Below are 13281 nucleotides of genomic sequence, written 5' to 3'. Positions count from 1 at the left end.
TGGGCATCCAAAGGGAGAAGTTACTTTCCCCCACATCTGACCATCTAACCTTGATACTGTTCACTGTAACTCAGGCACAGCTGAAACCAGACCCAGTCTTGAGGACCCAGGAATTGGTTGGAACCAACAGAAAATCAATCATTAGTTGGAACCCACTAGAAAATCAAGTTAGAGACCAAGGAGTCATTTTTGAACATTATGTGATATGTAATTCAGCTAAATTTCAAACAAAAAAACTTGACTTTCACTCTGGGTGAGGGGATTGGTTTTGTTTCACTGTAGTTTTCCATGAGCATGTGTCACAGACGGTTCTCTGTTAGCACTACGTCATTTGTCACATATATAAGAAAAAAAGGTTAAAGCAGGGATGAAAGCTCAAGGGGAAGATGTTTTATGTAATTCAAAACTATTTTTTGAAATTCCGGGTTTGCCAAAATGTGAATCATTTCTTAATTCCTTTCCCATGCCCCTATGACATATCCACAAGATACGGAAACAGCAAAAACACATACAGAAGTCATGCTGCTCTCTGGGGGAAAAGTACTCCCAATGACATATCTGAAACCTCTTCTATACATGTAAAAGTAAGTCACATTATGTAAACACACTTTTAAATGCAACTTCTCTTTCTTTCATTTTACTTTTCAGCTTCAGGGTTCTTGGGGTCACCAAGTTTGTTGTTAGTAGAAAGAAGGGGAGGGGTAAATTAGGAATGTGGGATTAATGGATGCACGCTAGTGTACATAACAGATAAATGACAAGGACTCACTGTATGGCACAGGGAGCTATATTCAGTATTATATAATAACCTATAATGGAAGAAAAATGTTAAAAGAATATGCCTATATATTACTTTGCTGTATATCTAAAACTAACGCAATAAATCCATGGTAGTTGAATTTTTAAGAGTTTATTACTAGATTGTGTACAATAACACAGATTATTCTTGACTTATCACTTTTAAATTCTTTTGATTTTTCTGATAGTCTGTATTTTGCTTCTTCTCCATGAGGAAGGGAGGGATCTAGCTACCTTTCATGGAACTTTTCATTATAATGGTGACAGTTCTAATTCTCAAACTGCATGGAGGCTCTGAAGATTTCAGCAGGAATTTCCCACTATTAATTTTGATGCCAATGATTCTCCATTGCCACTTCAAAGTAATTTGTTATCAACAAGCCAGTCATCTGCTCATGACTAAATGTTCCTTTCAAGTGAAGAATCTGATCCATAGAGATAACTCCATCACTTCAACATGACTTTATTTTTTTAATCTTCAAATCTTTCAGGAAATATGACCTGTTCAGATTATGATATTCTCAAAACGCCCCTGCCTTTCTTCACTGGATCACTAAAGGATCCCCAAGCCTGGCTAGCTGCACAAAGATCTGTGCCTTGAAATCCCTGGGGGTGGGCGCAGGGGTGGGGGGTTGGAGGTGGGGTACCCTGTGGTATATAAAAATTCCCAGGCTAGGGGTCAAATCAGAGTTACAGCTGCCAGCCTATGCCACAGCCACAGCAATGCCATATACAAGCTTTGTCAGGAAACTACACCACAGCTCACGGCATTGCCGGATCCTTAGCCCACTGAGTGAGGCCAGGGATCAAACCTGCGTCCTCATGGATGCTAGTTGGGTTTGTTACCACTGAGCCACAATGGGTATTTGAACTCCAGGTTGATGAAAGTTAAAAGGCTGTACAAAACCTCATGGGATTTGGAGTTCCCATCGTGGCTCAGTGGTTAACGAATCCGACTAGGAACCATGAGATTGCGGGTTTGATCCCTGGCCTCGGTCAGTGGGTTAAGGATCCGGCGTTGCCGTGAGCGGTGGTGTGGGTTGCGGACGCGACTCAGATCCCGCGTTGCTGTGGCTCTGGTGTAGGCCGGCAGCTACAGCTCTGATTAGACCCCTAGCCTGGGAACTTCCACATGCCGCAGGAGCAGCCCTAGAAATGGCAAAAAAGACAAAAAAAAAAACTCATGAGATTAAAATTTCCTAAGAAACTGTACAAATATCATTCAAGACACCAAAATATTCAGTCCTCATGCTGGATGTGTATGTGTATATATAAGAATGAGAAGATACCTAAATTTTCTAGGTATACGCTGTTAAACCATGTACCCTAATTGACGTATTCTCCAAAGATAGTCTTGATTTTTGGTGTTTGCAACATTTATTTTAATTTAAACTTCATCATGCTAAAATTAGGCTTTCTCTAATCATTATGAAGCATTGATCATATTTTTGTTATTTTGGGGGTTTTGACTTTTCTTTTTGCTTTTTAAGGCCACACCCACAGCATATGGAAGTTCCCAGACTAGGGGTCGAATCAGAGCTGCAGCCGCCAGCCTACACCACAGCCACAGCTACGTGGGTCCCGAGCCGTGTCTGTGACCTACACCATAGCTCACAGCAACTCTGGATCCTTAACCCACTGAGCAAGGCCAGGAACCAAACCTGCATCCTCATGGATACTAGTCAGATTCATTTCTTCTGAGCCACTATGGGAACTCCCCATATTTTCATTAAAGTGCTTTCCCTGATGAAATGCTATGCTTCTTGGTTTAATAGCTTCATTATAACAGAATTCAGTGGAAAATGCAAAAATATGACACAACAGTTTTGTAACTGATTTTACATAGTTGCTGTCTGCTGTGACAAATCGAAGCTAACCTTTTGTGAATTATGCTGAGAAGGATTTTTTAATAATAACCTTATTTTTAAAATTTTTATTATAGGAATGTGTTTTTTATTCCCAAATATTTTATTTTATTGATTTTTATTAAAGTATGGTGGATTTAAAATGTTACTTTGACTTTTGCTATACTGCAAAGTGACCCAGCCATCCATATGGAAAATGAGAAAGATTCTGAGGCTGAGTACAGGACATTGAGAGACGAGTTTCCTTATGTATTAGCAGTGGCTACTGTGAGGCAGGAGATGGGATGACATATTTATGGACCCTAGAATCATATCTGTTCCTGAATTCTTCTAATGGTTTTAATGAAATGGTTGAGTATTTATTCTTTTTCTTGCAAAAAAATTACCACAGAGTATATATATCAAGCTGATACATAAATATTCTAGTGCCTTTCTTCTCTTAAAAGACAAAGTCTATGAGGCATAATACAGAAGGAATAGAGTTTTAAATATATTTCTGCACATAAAAATATAACGGTAACATATACTCTGTTGAAAGAAAAAAGATACAAATAAGTCAAAAGAGAAACACAAAGATTAATCATATGCTCACCACCTAGAGGATGGCAAGTAGTTAAAAAAGATGTGTAAGCTTTTACTTCTCTTCACATATTTAACATAAACTGGATCCTAGTGCCTGTTTTCAAAAAGCTATCCTTTTCATTTAAGAATTCAGATAAATCATCCATTCCTATCAAAAAATGTACTCTCCATGCTATCATTTAAAACTATTGTACTCTTTCCCATTGCATGACTATCCCTGATTTAATTCCCTAATTTTTCAGTTTTTATAAATGGTATTCTGAAGACTATTCTATAGATGAATCTTTGTACATATTCTCAGTTGCCTTCCTAAGATAAACCCAAGAAATGCAATTTTAAGGTCAAAAATACGCATGTATTTAATAGTTTTGAGATTACAAAGCTACCTACCAAAAGTCTCTACCTACAAAAATTCTCTGCACATTTCACAACATGCAGAAAAAGATGTATTTACTGAGGGCTTTGTGGAAGCAGCCTCATCTCCTACAGTTAAATAAGTGTCTAAAATGTGCCAAATGCCAGAACACTCTCAACTACAGTGGTGTGTCCTAGCCTCTATTTCATTCATCTCTGCGGATTTTTTTTTTTTTAATCCCTGTGAAATGTACATGCCACACCCTGAGCTCTTAAAGTAAATATTTTGCCCGGGAAATCGAAGAACCGGAAAGAGAACCAGTGGAAGGGAGGAGGGCAGTCCCATATCACTCCCGTACTTTCCAAAGGAGCCTGTGGGTACTAAGTATATTTATTTAACAGCTCAAAGGTTTTAAATATATACCTGAGTTATTGCTCTGATGATGAAATCTTGGTAGCTCCCTGTTGTAAACTTGAAAATTCCCCTGCGTGCTTCTCAAAGCTGACATGAAGAGCTGTCTGCAATAACCTGACTAGGCAGAGAATAACTTGCTCAGGAATGCTGCTAGGTCAAGGCAAGGATGAGGACCGAAGCCACAGGTTCCTTCACAGCCGTTCACGTTTGAGTTTCATGTTTGAGCCAGCAATTTTCATCTGATCCCTGTGAATAGCCTCAGCTAAAAGGCCAGCCTGTTGCAGGCTCCAAGTTCTAATATGTGATGTTTAAATATTCCAATATTAAGTTTGCTATGCTACTGTGGAAAAACATTCAGCTGCCCATTTGTTATATGTTCTGGAGTTTTTCTAAGAAAGACTAAACAACTTTTTATTTAAGGCAATCTGGATCTACCAAGAGTATGAAGAGAAATGTTTGCAAAAATTACACACAAAACAGTTCATTGAAGCACTGTGAAAAATAGGAAAGAAAATAAAAACACCCCAAGAGTTAATAACAGAGTGGTAATAAAAATTATTGTAAGATATCCAAAAGATTGAATAGCATGTGGTCATTTAAATAATTTTGAATCATTTTATGCAAGGGGAAAATTCTAATGACTTAATGAGAGAGTAAAAGGATATAACACTTTAAATACCCTGTTAACCCATTATGGGAAATTGCATATATTTATACACACATATTTAAAAATAAACAGATTGCAAGGAAATTCACCAAAATGGAAACAGAAATGATCTTTAGTAGTGGGAATGTCTGTTATTTTCATATTTTTCTTTCTCAGTTTTTTACAGTAAATAATATTGTCTTTTCGATTGTTTTTGGCCATGCTTGTGGCATGCAGAAGTTCCCAGGGCAGACTGAAACTGTACCACAGCAACAACCCAAGCCACAGGGGTGACAGTGCCAGATCTTTAACCCACTGAGACACCAGGGAACTCCTAAATATTGTTTTTATAATTAGAAAAGAATAAACTGGGAGTTCCCATTGTGGTGCAGCAGAAATGAATCCGACTAGTATCTATTAGGATGCAGGTTCAATCCCTGGCCTGCCTCAGTGGGTCCAGGATCTGGCATTGCCGTGAGCTGTAGTACAGGTCACAGACGTGGCTCGGATCCTGAGTTGCTGTGGCTGTGGCCAGCAGCTATAGCTCCAGTTCGACTCCTAGCCTGGGAATTTCCATATGCCATGGATGCAGCCCTAAAAAAGCAAAAAGAAGGAGGGAAGGAAGGAAGGAAGGAGAGAGAGAAAGAAAGAGAGAGAGAGAGAAAGGGAGAGAGGGAGAAAGAAAGGAAGGAAGAAAGAAGGAAGGAAGGAAGGAAGGAAAAAAAGAAAGAAAGAAAGAAAGAAAGAGAGAGAGAGAGAGAGAGAAAAAGAAAGAAAGAAAGAAAGAAAGAAAGAAAGAAAGAAAGAAAGAAAGAAAGAAAGAAAGAAAGAAAGAAAGAAAGAAAGAAAGAAAGAAAGAAAGGAAAGAAAGAAAGAAAGAAAGGAAGAAAGGGGAAGAACTGGAGTTCCCGTTGTGGTGCAGTGGTTAACGAATCCGACTAGGAACCATGAGGTTGCGGGTTCGATCCCTGGCCTCGCTCGATGGGTTAAGGATGCGGCGTTGCCGTGAGCTGTGGTGTAGCTTGCAGATGCGGCTTGGAGACTGTGTTGCTGTGGCTCTGGCATAGGCTGGTGGCTATGGCTCCTACTGGATCCCTAGCCTGGGGCTCTCCATATGAGAACAAAAAAAAAAGGGGAAAAACTATTTCTCAAACTACATATAAAAAGAATCCCATTTCTTTCTAGTACATACAGTAATTAATTTAGAAATATGATTTTAAAAGGCTACCTTTGTTTACATTTTTAATGTTTTCTAATAAAAAAAAATAGCTACTGGAAGAGAAAGAACAATCTTATTTCTCAGACTACCTCATTCCAAGCTTTCATGAAAATATTACAGTAAGCTTTGCAAAAATTTTATGCACTTCTAACTTCATGGATAGTCCTTAAAGCAACACATTATGCCAGGAGAGTATCAATAATATTTTATGTTGAAATTTGCAAGATAAAATAGGCAAAAGCTATCTGGAAATAGTTTACATGGGCTAGTAGCCATTTCAAAATTTAATGGTGAAGTTGTTTATTAGGTTAGGAAAAAAAGTGTACAAAAAACAGTTTCAGAAATAGATTACTTTGCTGGTTAGGGCTAAAGAATAACTAATTAACCACCAATAATTGCCCAAAGATATCACCAACCGTGATATCTTTGGGCAAGCCACTGTATGCTCTAGATCTTAGCATCTCCACCAGAAAATGAGTGCTAAGCAGATACCTGCTCTCTGAATTCTTCTTTGGAAGTAATATGCTATTCAATGAGACAAGAGAATTCTTTTTTAAGAAAATGTATTAAAGTATAGTTGATTTACAATGTTGTACCAATTTCTGCTGTGTAGCAATTGGCCCAGTCATATAGGTATGCATTCTCTTTCCCATATTATTTTTCATCATGTTCTATCACACGTGATTGGATCCAGTTCTCTATGCTATATAGTACATCGCCTTAATTAGCAGCTTCATTTCTTACAGAAGTAATGGCGATAAACTCTTCTACTATTGCAGCCTTATGATTGACTGATTGTGGTGAGGATATTTAAGATTTATTCCTCAGCAACTTTGAAGTAGACAATTCAGTATTATTAATGTTGTGCCTTAGATCTCCAGAACTTCTTCATCTTCTAATTCCAAGCTTATACCAACATCTTCCCAACCCGCAACCCTGTTGACCACCACCCTACTCTGTTTCTACTGGTTCTGTATGGTCTTGTGATTTTAACTAGCTTATCATAAGCTAGTTAACCAGGAGGCTTATAAACACTGTCTTGTGTTTCACCATGGTCTGACCCTTAGCAAGTGTCCACTTTGAATCTTGTTACTCCTCTTGATTGTGTTACATCACACAATCCAGATCATCCTGCTCCTGAGCCACCGTGGAAGTTAGGCATATCCCAAGATACCTCGGCACTTCTAGCTACATACATGACCACTCATGGTACATTTCTTCAGCATGCACAGGTGCCCATGGGGAGTAAACCCAACGATGGAATCGGATGAGCAACTGGAATGTTCCACCATGCCCTCTAGCTCAGCCAAGAGCTACCATTCTCCTTGAGATTCATATATCAGCTCAGGAAGAGAAAATGAATCATCGACTTGATGCAAAAGTTGTTTTGATAGCTACTGGGTGGAGTGCTGTAGTAGCTGGCCGGGAAATGACACCAATAAGGTCAAAGCTTCAGACCCATTACTGAATGTGCTTATTGATTTACCTCTGGTTTACAGACCTTAACCCCAGCCCATCCTATGTAAGGGGGCTTGTGAGTGATGATAGATGGGTCAGGACAAAAGGTGGTCTTTCCTGGAACAATCAGTACAGCATCTCTAGAACAAGTCCAAAAAATTTTACGATGATTACCAAAAGGATATGCCCTTCGTGTTAACTGAATTTAAGCACCTTCTGAAATATTTCCACCCTGCTCGAGGACTATTACATTCCCTCTTAGAAAAGCACAAGTGAAAATGGTCAGTTCTTTCAAACATCTGTCTTGTACAGACTAAGTTTTCTACGACTGAACTTCCTCCCAGAGTTGAGTCAAGGGCAGCTGATGATTTTGGTTCAAGCTGAAGGATAGGTAGGACCATTAGGGGAATAAAAAGTTAAGAAAAGCTATATGATTTTAAGAAATTATGTCACACAACTGGAGACTTTTGGAGACTTATCCACCTTTAAAACTATGTTTACTAATTGACAGAGATACATAAATCCCTATGCATCTGCCCAGTTTTTCAAATTAGAAAAACAGTTACAAAAACAGGAACTTAAAACATTACAGACCCTGGATAGCACATAAAACATCTTAGTATGGGTCTCTTTCATTCATTTCACTTATTCTCAATTTATCTTATTTTAATATAACTACATTTTTCTTTCAAGGTTTTAGCTTATTTCTCCCTTTTTCTTCTTTTTTCCTTCTCTCTCCTTTTCTTCCTTTCTTACCCTTCTCATCCTTCTTCTTTTTAACATGTAAAATATAAGAGGTATTTTTCTCTTTCTTTCTATTTCTCTTTTTTTTCTTCTCACTTCCTGCACCAAATAATGGTATCCAAGAGTATAATTTACTTAATCAACTCTAGAAAATATGTTTGTCCTTTTACCTACTGTTTAAAAAATCCATATTTGCTTTCCTCCGCTGGCCTCAATAGAAAATACATCAGCTTATTCATCTATAGACTTTTGGCAATCTAGAATAAGTTGGTATTGGCATCTCCATTATGGCTCAATGGTAATGAACCTGACTAGTATCTATGAGGATGTGGGTTCAATTCCTAGCCTTGCTCACTGGGTTAAAGATCCAGTGTTGCCATGAGCTGTGGTGCAGGTCACAGATGCAGCTCAGATCTGCATTGCTGTGGCTGTGGTGTAGGCCAGCAGCTGTATTTCAATTCAACCCCTAGGCAAATATGAGAACCTCCATATGCCGTGAGTGTGGCCTTAAAAAGACAAAAAAATAACAATAATCAGAATAAGTTGGTATTATCAACACATAATTTTATCCACTAAAAATGAGAAAGTTTGTTTTGGAATGAGAACTAAGAAAATAATTCAAGCATAATGTTCTTCATCCCTCCAACTCCAAGGAATTCTGATCTTTGTTGAACATCAGAATAAATAACATAAATAGGAGGATACTACAGGAATGCAAGGAATTATTTGGAGAACCTGGAAAGCTAAATCTAATGAGAGCTTTCATTGAAGGAGGAGCAGGGAAGATGACACTGAGTATTATGCTTCCTATAATTTACAGCGATAAAATACGTGGGAAAAACTTCATCTTTCAGAACTCTAATCACAGCAAGTACATAAATAAGAAATGGGAATGGGAAACATGACTGAATTCCGCTCCAGAGTGTGAAAGAAGAGCCATTTTCGGGAAGCACAGAAATACCCACAAGTATTTGCTGCACGTCTTCCCTGCAGTCAGGTTGGCTGGAGGAAACCTCCTGGGCCGGAAGTCAGGACTAAGCTCTGGCGGCACCTGGGTCACACACGAGCCATGTGGCCTTGACCAAGCTACGAAGGTTTAGCCTCAGTTTCTGCATCTAAAAAGTGGGGAGAAATGTTTCCGAGTATCATTGAGAGCATAGAAAAGGTGATCTAAGTGAAAGCACTTCGTACAGTGTAAGGTACAAATCAAACGCAAGCTCTTATAGGTTGACTGGCGGTGCTTCCACCACACTATGTGGTCGAGACAAAGAGGTAAAAAAGACAGTCTTGGCGGTTGAGAAGCTCACAGGTTAGTTAGAAAGAAAGCATAAATCAGTGAAAAACTACTAACAGCAAGCACTTATATAACAACTTGGTAGTGGGTACTTTTGCAGGCATTTTATATGCATTTATTCAATCATTACAATAACATTGTAATGTTACAATATTATAACACTACAATAACATTATAATGTTACCATAACATTATATATATAATATAATAGATAACACATATGTACTATATACGTCTAATATATGTATAAAACACATATACAATAATGGCTAGTTTTATTCCCACTTCGCAAGTGAGGGAAACTGCTACAAAGCAACATGAAGTAACTTTCTCGGCTTTGCAGGTAGTAAGAGAAGTGAGATTCGAACCAGGAGTGGAGGAGAGGAATAAAAAGAAAGAGAAGGAGTTCCCGTCGTGGCGCAGTGGTTAACGAATCGGACTAGGAACCATGAGGTTGTGGGTTCGATCCCTGCCCTTGCTCAGTGGGTTAAGGATCCAGTGTTGCCGTGAGCTGTGGTGTAGGTCACAGACGCGGCTCGGATCCTGCCTTGCTGTGGCTCTGGTGTAGGCTGGCGGCCGCAGCTTCGATTAGACCCCTAGCCTGGGAACCTCCATATGCCGTGGGAGCGGCCCAAGAAATGCAAAAAGACAAAAAAAAAAAGAGAGAAGAAAGAGAAAAGAAAGAGAAGGAAGAGGAAAGGGTGGGGGAGGAGATGAAAGGTATAGAGAAAGAAGAAAATAAGGCTCTAGATTCTGTGTTTCAGGTTGCGTGCTTTTAAAGGAGATGTTTATTTACGTAACCCACTACCTTTTGAAAACCCACTCTGATGAGCTTTCTCAGAGAAACCAAGATATTTAAAAATTACTCTCCATCCTTAGAGGAATGAGTGAAGTGTGGAGATTTTAAAAATTAGGTACGATATAGAAATCTAAGACGTGACCCTTCACGCAAAAGGAGAAATAAAGTTTTCCATTTAAAAATAAATACAACATTCTCACTAGACATTGGTGCCAAAAAAAAAAAACAAAAAAAAAAACAAACAAAAAAAAACGCTTTGAAAGTTCCTAGAGGTGGGAAGTTTACCCTCCCCCTGTGAAAATGTCTTCTATGCATTTTCTCAAATAAATTTTTAAGTGCTAGCCACACCCCACTCCCATCCCATCATTCCAAATGGATTTGCTGTCACGTGACACCATTGGACAATTCCCCCAGCAGGTGGGCCATCCTGCCAGGAGGTCTGGCCAGGTCTCCAAGGATTCCTCCCTGGCTTCAACCTCTGCACTTTAAAGATTGCTGATCTTTTTAGTCTTGCTTTCTTATGACCTATTTACCGTTTCCTGTTTGCCAGGAAGAGTCTTGATTTTGGAGTAGAAAGTAATCTGTCAGCACCAAGTTGCAGTCAATGCCTTAGATCTTGAACCGGATCCAGCTCCCAGGAGTGACTAAGAGCAACTCAGCAGGATCACGCGGGAACTACCTGATCCCCTCCTTGAAGGCCGTGAGAACGACGCTCTCGGAATCAAACAGGGGATTCGAGGTGAGCTTCTCAGAACCAGCGCCTGGGCTGCGATCAAGATGAAAGAGGAAGAGGAGGTGTGATTCAAAAGGAGGATTTGGAGATGAGGAGGGAGGAAAACAAGGCTTAGGAAAGTGAAGGCGAGGCACATGTCAAACTTCAGAGGTAGAACAGAGTCAAGAGCGGAGGTAGGGGGGCTGATTCCCTTTTTCTCCTTGGGGATGGCCAGATCCCGCTTCCTGGAGCCCCCCACCCCCACCCCGTGAAGGTGGTGGTGACTAGAGTAGGAAACACTCCCCACATACATCTATAAGCTTGGGGGAGGCCCTCAGGGAGGGAGAGTGCTCACTTGCTGGAACTCTACCTCTACCCCTCAATGTACCTGCTATCATCCCATGACTTTCTCAAGAAACCTAAGAATCCTTCCGGGCCTGTTTATCCCCCAGCAATATGGACATACCGACTTAAAGACCTTCTCTGGTGTACTGGCCCTCAGCCTAGGATAACTCCTTTGAGCCCCTCTACCCCTACCTGACCTATCGCTGTTCACATCCTACTTAGCATTTGAGACCTAATTCAGAGGCTACATTTCCTGCAGAGTTTCCACGATTGGATGAGATAGTCTTTACTTTGAACTCCCACAGGCTTTGCTTTTCACATCACATGAGAACCTGTGCTAGTCTTTTTCTGTACAGCACCTGGCAGAGAGCAGAGGTACAAGAATGCGTGCCAGACGAATGAACTGAATGAACCAGCCCAAGTCACCCTTGAAGATCCCCACGCCTCATTCCCTATCCCTGTGATTCACTAGTTCTTTCACACACTTTGCTTCCCTCTCTCCCATCACACCTGCCCCAACCTCGGGTCTCAGGACTCCATGTCGGTGTTAACACAGTAGTTTTCTGAAGCCTCCTCACACCCTCGCATAATTAAAGAATATAATGATAATGGCATGAAGAAACTTGTTCTCTATTGTTCCAGTTGGTGGTTCCCAAGGAAAAGAGAATGTGGGCCAGTTCGTTCACCTTCCCTGCGGGGCCGGTTTTGAAAAACAAAACAAATAAACAAAACAGGAAAGAACTCTTTGTAGGACCTAGATCTTAAGACATACATGAGAAAAAAAGAATGATGATAGAAGGGTTACACAAAGAGAGCGAGGTGTAGAGATTTGGGGGAGACAGCAACCTTGAGTTTGGAATTTTAGAGAAAAGGAAAAATTTAAATTAATACATCTTTAATTTTTATGATTTGGCATTAGACTGTCTGCAGCCCTTCACTTCTTCTCAAGATGCACCTTCCCCTGAAATCAAGATGGCCTCCTTTGTCACCATAATGGCTATTAACATTGAATGCTCTCTAGGTGACATTCTACTTACATATTCATCATCCTTTAGGTATGTATTTACATACCCCTCTTAAGGTAAGAGATTTGGGGAGAGGAGTAACTTGCCCCATGATCCCCAACTAAAACAGCCGAGCTGGGACTTAGACCCAGATCAGTCCAGACACATGGTCCATGCTGCTTCTCCATCAGCTGCCTCTTATATATTGATCATAAAAAGAGAAAAATGAAGGCAATCACTGCACACCTGACTGTAAAGCTTGACAAGCCACCCTGGTCCAAGTTCACACGACTAGACTATTGTAGAATTTGAATTTCAGTCCTGAACGACCTTATTCCGAAATCCAACCTTTTTCAACTTTCTGCTTTGATTTCCACCTTAGCAACCTTGCTTCTTTCTGTTCCCTTCATAACATTTCCCAACCTTTCATGGCAATGCTAGAAGTTACCCTGTCTCCCACGAAGTATTTCTTCACTGTCCTTTAGTTAAAATGATCATTTATTGCACTTTACTACAATACTTCTAAACCGAAGGATTATTAACCTCAATTTTGAGGATCCTTTGAACCTATGGTTGGTCTTCAAGATATTTATCAAACTACAGAAAGCATACATAAATTATTGGGCCTATCCAATACAACATTGAAGGAGGAGAACAGGCTGGAGAACTAATACTACCTGACATGAAGAATTACTGTAAAGCTACAGTATTCAAGACACTGCAGTACTGGTGAAAGGATAAGCAAATAGACCACCAATGAAACAGAATAGAGGCTCCAAAAATAGATTTACATAAATATAGTCCACTGGCCTTTGACAAAGGAGCAAATGCAATTTAATGGAGCATGGATAATCTTTTCAACAGATGGTACTAGAACCACTGAACACCTACATCCAAAAAAAAATTACACAGACCTCACACACTCACAAAAGCTAACTCAATATGGCCCCTAGACCTGACTGTAAAATACAAAGCTGCAAAATTCCTAGAAGATAAAATAGGAGAAAATATAAATGACCTTAGCTATGGTGATGACTTTTAGACAC

This window comes from Phacochoerus africanus, chromosome 3 (genome assembly GCF_016906955.1).
Source record: "Phacochoerus africanus isolate WHEZ1 chromosome 3, ROS_Pafr_v1, whole genome shotgun sequence".
NCBI classification, from domain to species: Eukaryota; Metazoa; Chordata; class Mammalia; order Artiodactyla; family Suidae; genus Phacochoerus; species Phacochoerus africanus.
The sequence above is the reverse complement of the archived record's forward strand: the minus strand, read 5'-3'. Positions refer to the sequence as shown.